The following is an 8,477-nucleotide window of genomic DNA, read 5'->3' as shown; positions in this document are numbered from 1 at the left end:
TTTGTTCTAATGGGGTTGATTCCTTGTAGAAGTTTCAGTGCCCCATCTCTCTGGCTACTTTTTACTTACAACTTAAGTAAAGAACAACTCCCCAGGAAAATGCATCAGAGGTAACAATATATCAGGTACTTATTTACTTTTGTTGACTAGTTGCTCTAATTGGTTGCTATTTTTAGCAGTGTCGATTAAAAAAAAATTAATGGGGAAAGAAATTGGCTTATTTAGATGTCAAGCCGTTTGTATCTTACTTGTCGATATTTGGGGTTCAAAAAGTATTCACCATTGTCATGCATGATTGGAAGTTGAGGGTATGTTCCATATATGAAGGCACATAAATTCTGCTATTTTTAAGATCAAATGTATTTTCCTTTAAATTATTGCTAATATTTATTCATATCAGTATTTATAAAAATCATTTCTGAGGCAAATAAAACACTGGTTACAGGAAAGATATGGGCCCTTGGTTGTACCATTTTGTTGCTCTACAAAATCAGTGAGGACTAAGGGAAAAAAAATGTCTCTGGCAGTGCAAACGGCACATCGGTTATTTGCCAGGTGGCAGTACATTTTGCTGAGAACAAATGACTTCTGTAGAAAATCAAATAAGGCAAAGCAACAACTTCAAAAGTGCCATCTGAGTTTTCATTCATTTCCTAATGTCATGTTTTTCAAATTGCACTGCGTTCTCATTTCTGTTCTCTGTTGTTACTTTGGAAATAGAAACCAAAAATTAAACTACATTTTGAAGTGTGACCTCAATTTAAAAAAGAAGTTGTCATTATCCTTATGGAAAGCATCACTATTTATCAATGTATTTGATTCTATTTAGCCAGGCACGACAGAAAGATATGTTCAGGATCATTCAGGGCTCTTTGTTGCTCCCATAGAGAGAGTTCTCTCCCATTTTATGTAGTCTTCACATTGTCCATGAACCTCTTAAATGTATATGTAAATGAAAAATGTATACATGGATTTTTTTCTGTAAGAGGTCCTATCATGCTAAGATATTCAGTTTCTAAAATTGGCTAAGATTATCTGCTATCTTTAGACAAAATTTTTGCGTATTCTTCTATCCCATTTTCCCCTTCCATAAGTAGCTTAAGCTCAAGGAAAATAGTCACTGTGGTCAGTCTCATTTTAGGAGAACCAACAGAAACCCTTGATTAACTAGGAAAATTCAAGTTACATTCCATCATATCTACCTGATACTTGAGAACCTGGAAAATTACCTAACAGGACATTAATTATCACAGGGAGACTCTGATTTTCAGGACTTGCTTTTAAAAGATTCAGGTTCAGAAAAAGTAGAAATCGTGTTCACAGTTCACATATTTGTGTTGAGGCAAATCTGGAAGGTGGGAAGGAAAGAAAGCTGGAAGAAAAAAATATGGGTAGAGCGGGACAGGGGAGATACAGTTGCATAGCTTTACTAAGGGAAGAAACTATAGAATAAATGTTTAAAGAGTAATTACTACATATTTTAATATACTTATTGAGGTATAATTTACATACTAAATAGTCATTCTTTCTAAGGGTACAGTTTGATGAGTTTTGACAAATGTGTAGTAGTGTAACTACCAACACAATCAAAATATGAACATTTATTTCATCACCCAAAAAAAGTTCCCTCGTTTCCCTTATCTGCCCATACCCAGGCCCTGGCAAAAATGATTCACTTTTTTTTTAAGATTTTATTTTTAAATAATCTCTACACCCAACACGGGGCTTGAACCACTTATTGAATACAGGTCTCTTTATGGACATTTGTTTTCATTTCTATTAGGTAAATACATGTCTACAAGTAGAATTCCTGGGTCTCCAGTATATGTTTAACTTTATAGGTAACTCTGAAACTCTTTTCCAAAATAGCTGGTACCTTTCCTAACATTTGGTGTTGTTCATTGGTTTTTTAAGCCATTTTAATGGATTTGCAGTGGTAACTTACTGCCATTTTAATTTGCATTTCATATTAAGTAATAATGTTGAGCATCTTTATATTACTTATTGATCTAATTTTTTGTGAAGAACCTGCCCAATTTTTTTGCTTATTTGTCAAATTGTTTTCTTTTTACTATTGAATTATAAGAGGTTTTTAAAATATATATATTTCAGATACAAGTCCCTTATCCAGCATTTGTTTTACAAATATTTTTTCCTAGACTTCTTAGAAACAATTCAGAAAAAGAAGAAAAAAGTCAAGGAGTCAACTTACTGATTTCCAGGCTTGCTATAAAGCTATAATAATCAAGACGGTATCACATTCATATAAAGATGAACATATAGAACAATGGAACTAACCAGGAACTATTACAAATTTTACACTTATAATACAACTTTACATACATCTTCTTTTATCTAATTTAACTCTCAATTTTTCTTTTCACAGCAGAAGTATATTATACATCTTTATAATTCTTCAACCATCAAAATGAACAAAATTTCCATAGGTTGTGTTTCACTGTCTCATAAGATAAATGTTTTTTTGAGCTTTTATTATTTTCCCTTTATTGTTAAACTTCCACTTGGCCATAATGTGCATTCCCCTTCCGACTTGTAACAAACTAGTCATGCATTGTTAGGCTTCTATAAATTTCTTATTCTAAAGAGTCCTCATCTCCAAGACTGTGTCCTTTTTTAACCTAACTTTGAGGCTATAATTGTTCTACAGTCCATATAATATTATCTTAGAGTTCTTGGTGAAGTACATTCAAGGCTCTTCAACTTCATACTCAGGAACAGAAATTGGCCAGAACTTTCATTGTACCCAGATAAGCTTGAACAAATATCTCATAACTTTCCTCTTAAGTTTTCCTTCCTAAAGTAGTCAGATAAATACAGGAATTCAATCGGGGGTGGGGGGAAATTCCAGCCATAAATTTCCCCTTTGTGACTCCTTCCTATTGGGCACAAGATCTCTTGTTACAATCCTGGAAATGCCTACCACTTAAAATGAAGCCAGCTCTGCTTAAGGAAAGCTCTTTTGTTTGCAGTTCCCCCTGCCTCTAGCAAAGACAAAAGGTATTCCTACTTAGTCAATCTTCACTGATAATGGCTCTGCACTAGAATTTGAGACTAGAAACTTATTATACTCTACACTTAGCTTTGGGGACCTTATGGGGCAAGGTGAAAGGTAAGGTATATTATGGCATCCCGTATATCACTAGGTGAAATATTATTTTACTTTTGCCTCATTTACCCCCAGCATTAATAATCTCATTTATGTGATATCATGTCTTCCTTTACTCGCATACTTCACTTGGGCAGGTGGTGTCTGAATTTTCCCAGAAACTTTACCAGAAATAAAGTTCTATGTTAACAAATTCCACATAATCCTCTAGCACTGTCTTCATACCTATAATATTTATAGCCTTGGGAAATTGAAATAGTGTTAGAGAAGGAATTGGGGGCTTTGAGTGCACAGAGGGCCTGGCAAATTGTAGGGTTCTCAGTCAAGAGTGAGGGCTCAAGTAGCAACTGAAAAGGTGATCAGAGGAGCTATTTATGGCCTCTTTTACCACTTGACTCTAGCCAGAAGCAACGCAACTGCAAAACAGATTTTGTAGAAAAATTCAATGAACCAGTGGCATAAAACAAAAGAAATATTGTTTCAGTAATAAAATTCTTCACTAACTGATAAAGTTGTCTCTGGCTTTTCTGTGAATCCTGGTGAAACCAAGGTTTGAAAAATGCATTACTTCCAGCTTTCTCATCCTGCTTTTCTCATCTGTACTTCTTTTTCAATCAGGCAAACACCTCATTCATCCACTCAGTACACATTTATTGAGTTCCAGGTACAATTTTTAGCCTCTGGAATACTGAAGTTAGAAGAAACTCCCTCAAGGTGTTCACAACTGCTGTAGAGAAAAGTGGACGGAAAGACCTGGTCTACTGTGAGAATGAATAGCACAGAGTGTTTGGGGAGTGCAGAGGAGAGACAGAATTTCAGACACAAAAACCTGCAACCAGTAGTGCAGATTCATATGCTAGAACTCAAGATGCAACGTTTAGAGACAGCCTTTGTTCAACCCTATATTCTAAGAAGAGCCCTTGATAATGTATTTGAGAAACCCAGTTTTGGGGGACTTCAAATTTTGGAAGGTGGTGATGGTACAGTAAGAACGCTCTCGGCTACCTCTTGTGGAATTTGGGAATATTGTTATACGCAGGGTTTGCAATTACTATCTCCAGTGCCCTTATACTAAGTACTGGACAAAATTATAAAATCCACAAAACTCTGTCTCCTAACAAATAAATAATTTCAAGAATGAGAACAATTAAAAGAAGCCGTGAATCTCTACATGTTTCACAAAGTATATTCAAAATACTTTTAATTTTATTATAAAAATTAAATGGATACAATATAATGGAGCATTTGCTCTGGAATATTTCACCAAGTTGCTTAAATTTAGATATTAGTTATGAATAAGGTTATTAATAATCCTAAGGTATCCCTTAGTGATGAAAAAATACATTTGAAATTCTGTAATAACTTAATCATATTTAAGAAGTTCTTTCTTATTGATTAAATCAATGTAGATTCAGGAGGATATTACTCTTAATGTGCTTTCCATGAATATGAAAAGATCCTAGAAATACAAAACATTCATAAAAATCAGTAAATTTTTGAGGATCTAGTCAGTAATACCCATCCTCAATTTAATCAAAGATTCTAAGATCTGTTTCTTTTTAATAACTTAAGTGTTTAGAAATGGAAAGTTCTATACAACCAAATTTTTACTTTCAAGAACGCTGACTTTTAATCTGCATTATTATTCATACATTTTTTATTTCACAATAAAGAGTTTGGTTTTGAACTATGCTATTTTCTGAACTGGATCTTCCACATGACAATTTATACTATAAGATGCTGCCAAATAATATTCACAAATCACACATTTAATCGAGGCTGAAGTCTCTGTCTTAATCCAAAGCATAAATATCTCCTGTTCTCAAAAGTTCCAAGTCCCATTTTCTTAAACTTGCTTTCAAGATCTTCGTGATTTGGACCCAAACCCCTTTAAGAGCTCTGTCTCTTATGAATACTTCATGTACTGTACTCCCCAGAAAAATAGAACGTGTTGTTATTCCCCAAGTATACTATGAAATTTTCTTCTCCTGTGCTCTTGACTTAGTCTTTTCTGAAGTATCTTCTTTATCAATACCTGTCTATTAACATCCTACCAATTTTTAAATCTAAAAAAACGTTTTTACTTTTCAGTGGTTGCATAAATATCTTCAGGCAGAAATCATTTTATGAAATACTCTTACTGTGCTCATTTTAATACATGGTTTAATATTCTAAGTAGTCTGTGGATCAGTGAAAGAAGAAAACGTTTCTTTCAAACATAGGAATTCAGCTTGACATCTGCTACCATTTAGCAGATCAGTTGAGAATGTGTTCTGGAGTAAAACTGAATGGGTTTGTATTCTGGGTCCATCACTTTCTAACTGTGTGTCTTTGGAAGGTTATTCTTCTGTGCTCTACTTGCCCATCTTGAAATGGGTTTAACACCAAACCAGACCAGACCTCATAGGGCTGGTGTAAAAATTAAATTAGTGAGTGCAGTGAGCATGCTTAGTTGAGTGGCAGCACATTTTAAACAATGAATAAACTTAATGAATTATTAAGTGGAAGATAAAATACTTGTAAATAAGTTCTCCTGAGCATGTTCTACTTTTAGGTATATATGGGGCCTCCACTTAAATTATTTTCTGTTAGTCAAAACCATTATCATATTATCAACCCAATTTGACTAAGAATCAGTTTTTTAAAAGTCTCCCTTAGGGCCTGCCAGCCATGAACTCCATGCAGTTCAACAAGGGCCCTCATATGGGCTCTTGGCGGAGGTCAAGGACTGACTCCTGTCCACATATGATCCCCAGAAGGAGGCGCAGCTCTGCAGCTGGATAGAGGGCCTCAGTATCAGGCCCGACTTCCAGAAGGGTCTGAGAGATGGAATTATCCTGTGTGCACTCATGAATAAGCTGTAGCCAGGCTCGGTCCCCAGGATCAACCACTCCTTGCAGAACTGGCACCAGCTGGAGAACCTGTCCACCTTCATCAAGGCCATGGTCAACTACAGCATGAATCCCATGGACCTCTTCAAAACGGACGACCCGTTTGAGAGCGGGAACACAGCACAGGTGCAGGTGTCTCTTCTTGTCCTGGCCGCGAAGACCAAGACAAAGGGGCTGCGGAGTGGCGTGGACATTGACGTCAAATACTCAGAGAAGCAGGAGCACCACCTCGATGATGCCACCATACAGGCCGGCCAGTGCGTCCCTGGACTGCACATGGGTGCCAACATATGTGCTAACCAGTCGCGCATGAAGCCTTATGGCTCAAGAAGGCATCTGTACCACCCCAAGAACCATATCCTGCCACCCACAGACTAGTCAACCATCAGCCTCCAGATGGTCACAAACAAGTGTGCCAAGCAGGTGGGCACGAGGCTCCCAGACCCGACGGCACATCTACAATACCAAGCTGGGGACTGACAAGTATGACAACTCCTCATGTCCCTGCAGATGGACTTCACACAGGGAGACAACCACGGTGGCCAGGTCTTTGGCTCGGGCCTGCAGATAAATGACCCCACGTACTACCCTCGAGGCCCAGTGGCACACAGGGCTTCAGTGGCTGCAGGTGACTGCCCAGGCCTGGGGAAGGCCCCAGAGTACACCGCCTTCCATCATGAGGAGGCACACTACTGAGGCGCCAGTGCCGGGTGCACCTATGTGCTTTTTGGGTTCTTCTGTTTTTGTCTTGTTTTCCTTCTTGTCTGAGTGCTGCCAGCTGAGGGTCTATGAGGAAGGGATAAAGGCACATGCGGATGCATGTGGTGCGGGAGTTCCTGCCAGGGCACATCCGGGCAGCAAATTTCCCAGCAGGATTAGGGCTGAGCCGTGGGGGTTTGGGGGAAGAAACCTGGGCAGGGAGGGGACTGGCCCCAAATGGTTTCCGGTTGCCTCTCCCTCTCTTCCCTTTTCTCTGCTGATCAGTTTGTGGTTTCTGTACCCACAGAAGTTTCACAAAGTTTTAATGAAAGAAAAATAATTTTTTGAAGGGGAGTGGCAGGGGGGATGCTGAAGGGGATGCTGGGAAGGAAGTAAGTCCCTTGCGAGAGGGCCAGGCCACAGTCCAGAAATATTTTAGGTCTTGCAGAGAGCTGGATTTCCCTAGCACTCTCAGACTGCTGCCTGTGGCTTCCCACAAGGACCTAGCAGAGAAACTGAAGCCCAGACAGAACAGAGTTCTAAATGTGCTTGAGGCTAAGCCACCCCCCTTCCCGTATGTGTCCCCATTCCTCTGCCAAGAACTGCACAGGGATCCCCACCCGGAGGTCCTCCCTGGGGACTGGTCCCCATCCAGGAGCCCTGGGACCAAGAGATAATGTGAAATGTCAACTGTGGACCAAAGGCAACAAAAACCTCTTTTTATGAAGGAAAAAAGCAAAAGGCTCCCTTACAAACCCCCCAATACTAATTGCTTGAGCTATGAATTTTGAACTCATTTTAGCAGATTGATTCCAAATTATTCCTCTAAAATAAACTCTGTAAATGGTCCTGTATCAATGGTTTCCAAGTTTTTGCTCTATTTCTACCTCCCTGCTCCATCCGTCACTCCTGCCAAAATATTCTCTTATGCAGGAGTGAGCATTTGTGGGATTTCTGCCAATGAAGTGCAATGATAATCCCTTGGATTCCTCAAAAACCTGTGGATATTAGGCTTTTCCCAATTGACCAGAAATTGCTATTAAAGCAATAACATAAAGGTTAAAAAGAAAAAAAATAATAAGCACACACATACACACACACACACAAAACCTAAACAAGAATATTTATGAAACATTTAATATTAATTCCCAGTACAAATTAATAACATAGAAACCTGGAACAAGATAGGAAATCCTTCTCAAAGCAGTATAAATCAGTTGCTCTACACAATGTCTTGCTTTCTTAATCTTTCTCATTTTCTAAATGCTGTAATCACTTAACTTCTCAGTTTTTTTTTTCATGGTACATTTGTCTTATTAGACACTTTTTGTAGGCCTCCATATTTCATGCATCTATACATTAACGAGGATTATAATATCCATGGTAACACTAGATTTCTTATGTTGAATTACAAATAAATATATTTGGGATAAGCTTTAAAATTTATATTTGTGACCTCTGTCCTCAGAACAGAAGTTATAATATAATGATAGGTTATTGCAGTTCACTGCAGCTTGACTAATCAAGAGATCTGTTTTATCATAGTGGATTTCTACTTAGTTAATATTAAAATATCAGTTGTTTCAGAATAAAATGGTATTTCAAGTAAACATACATTCACAGTCTATGGTCTGAAACTTGTTGAAAAATCTTGTCTCTAGTTAGGAATGATGCAGAGATAGTTAAAATGAGCAGGCAGATTTGTAAAGGATGAACATGGTCATGCAATGATGAATTTTTCTCTTTAATTGTAGAAAAGT

At 37.8% G+C, this 8,477-nt stretch overlaps 1 pseudogene; it reads left to right on the top strand.

Annotated features, from left to right (window-relative positions):
* The first annotated feature begins 5,317 nt into the window (after positions 1-5,317).
* On the top strand, positions 5,318-7,569 carry LOC113255908 (calponin-2-like; annotated as a pseudogene).
* The last annotated feature ends 908 nt before the right edge of the window (positions 7,570-8,477 follow it).

Source organism: Ursus arctos, unplaced genomic scaffold (assembly GCF_023065955.2).
Source record: "Ursus arctos isolate Adak ecotype North America unplaced genomic scaffold, UrsArc2.0 scaffold_21, whole genome shotgun sequence".
Classification (NCBI taxonomy): domain Eukaryota; kingdom Metazoa; phylum Chordata; class Mammalia; order Carnivora; family Ursidae; genus Ursus; species Ursus arctos.
This window is presented reverse-complemented; position numbering and strand designations above follow the sequence as displayed.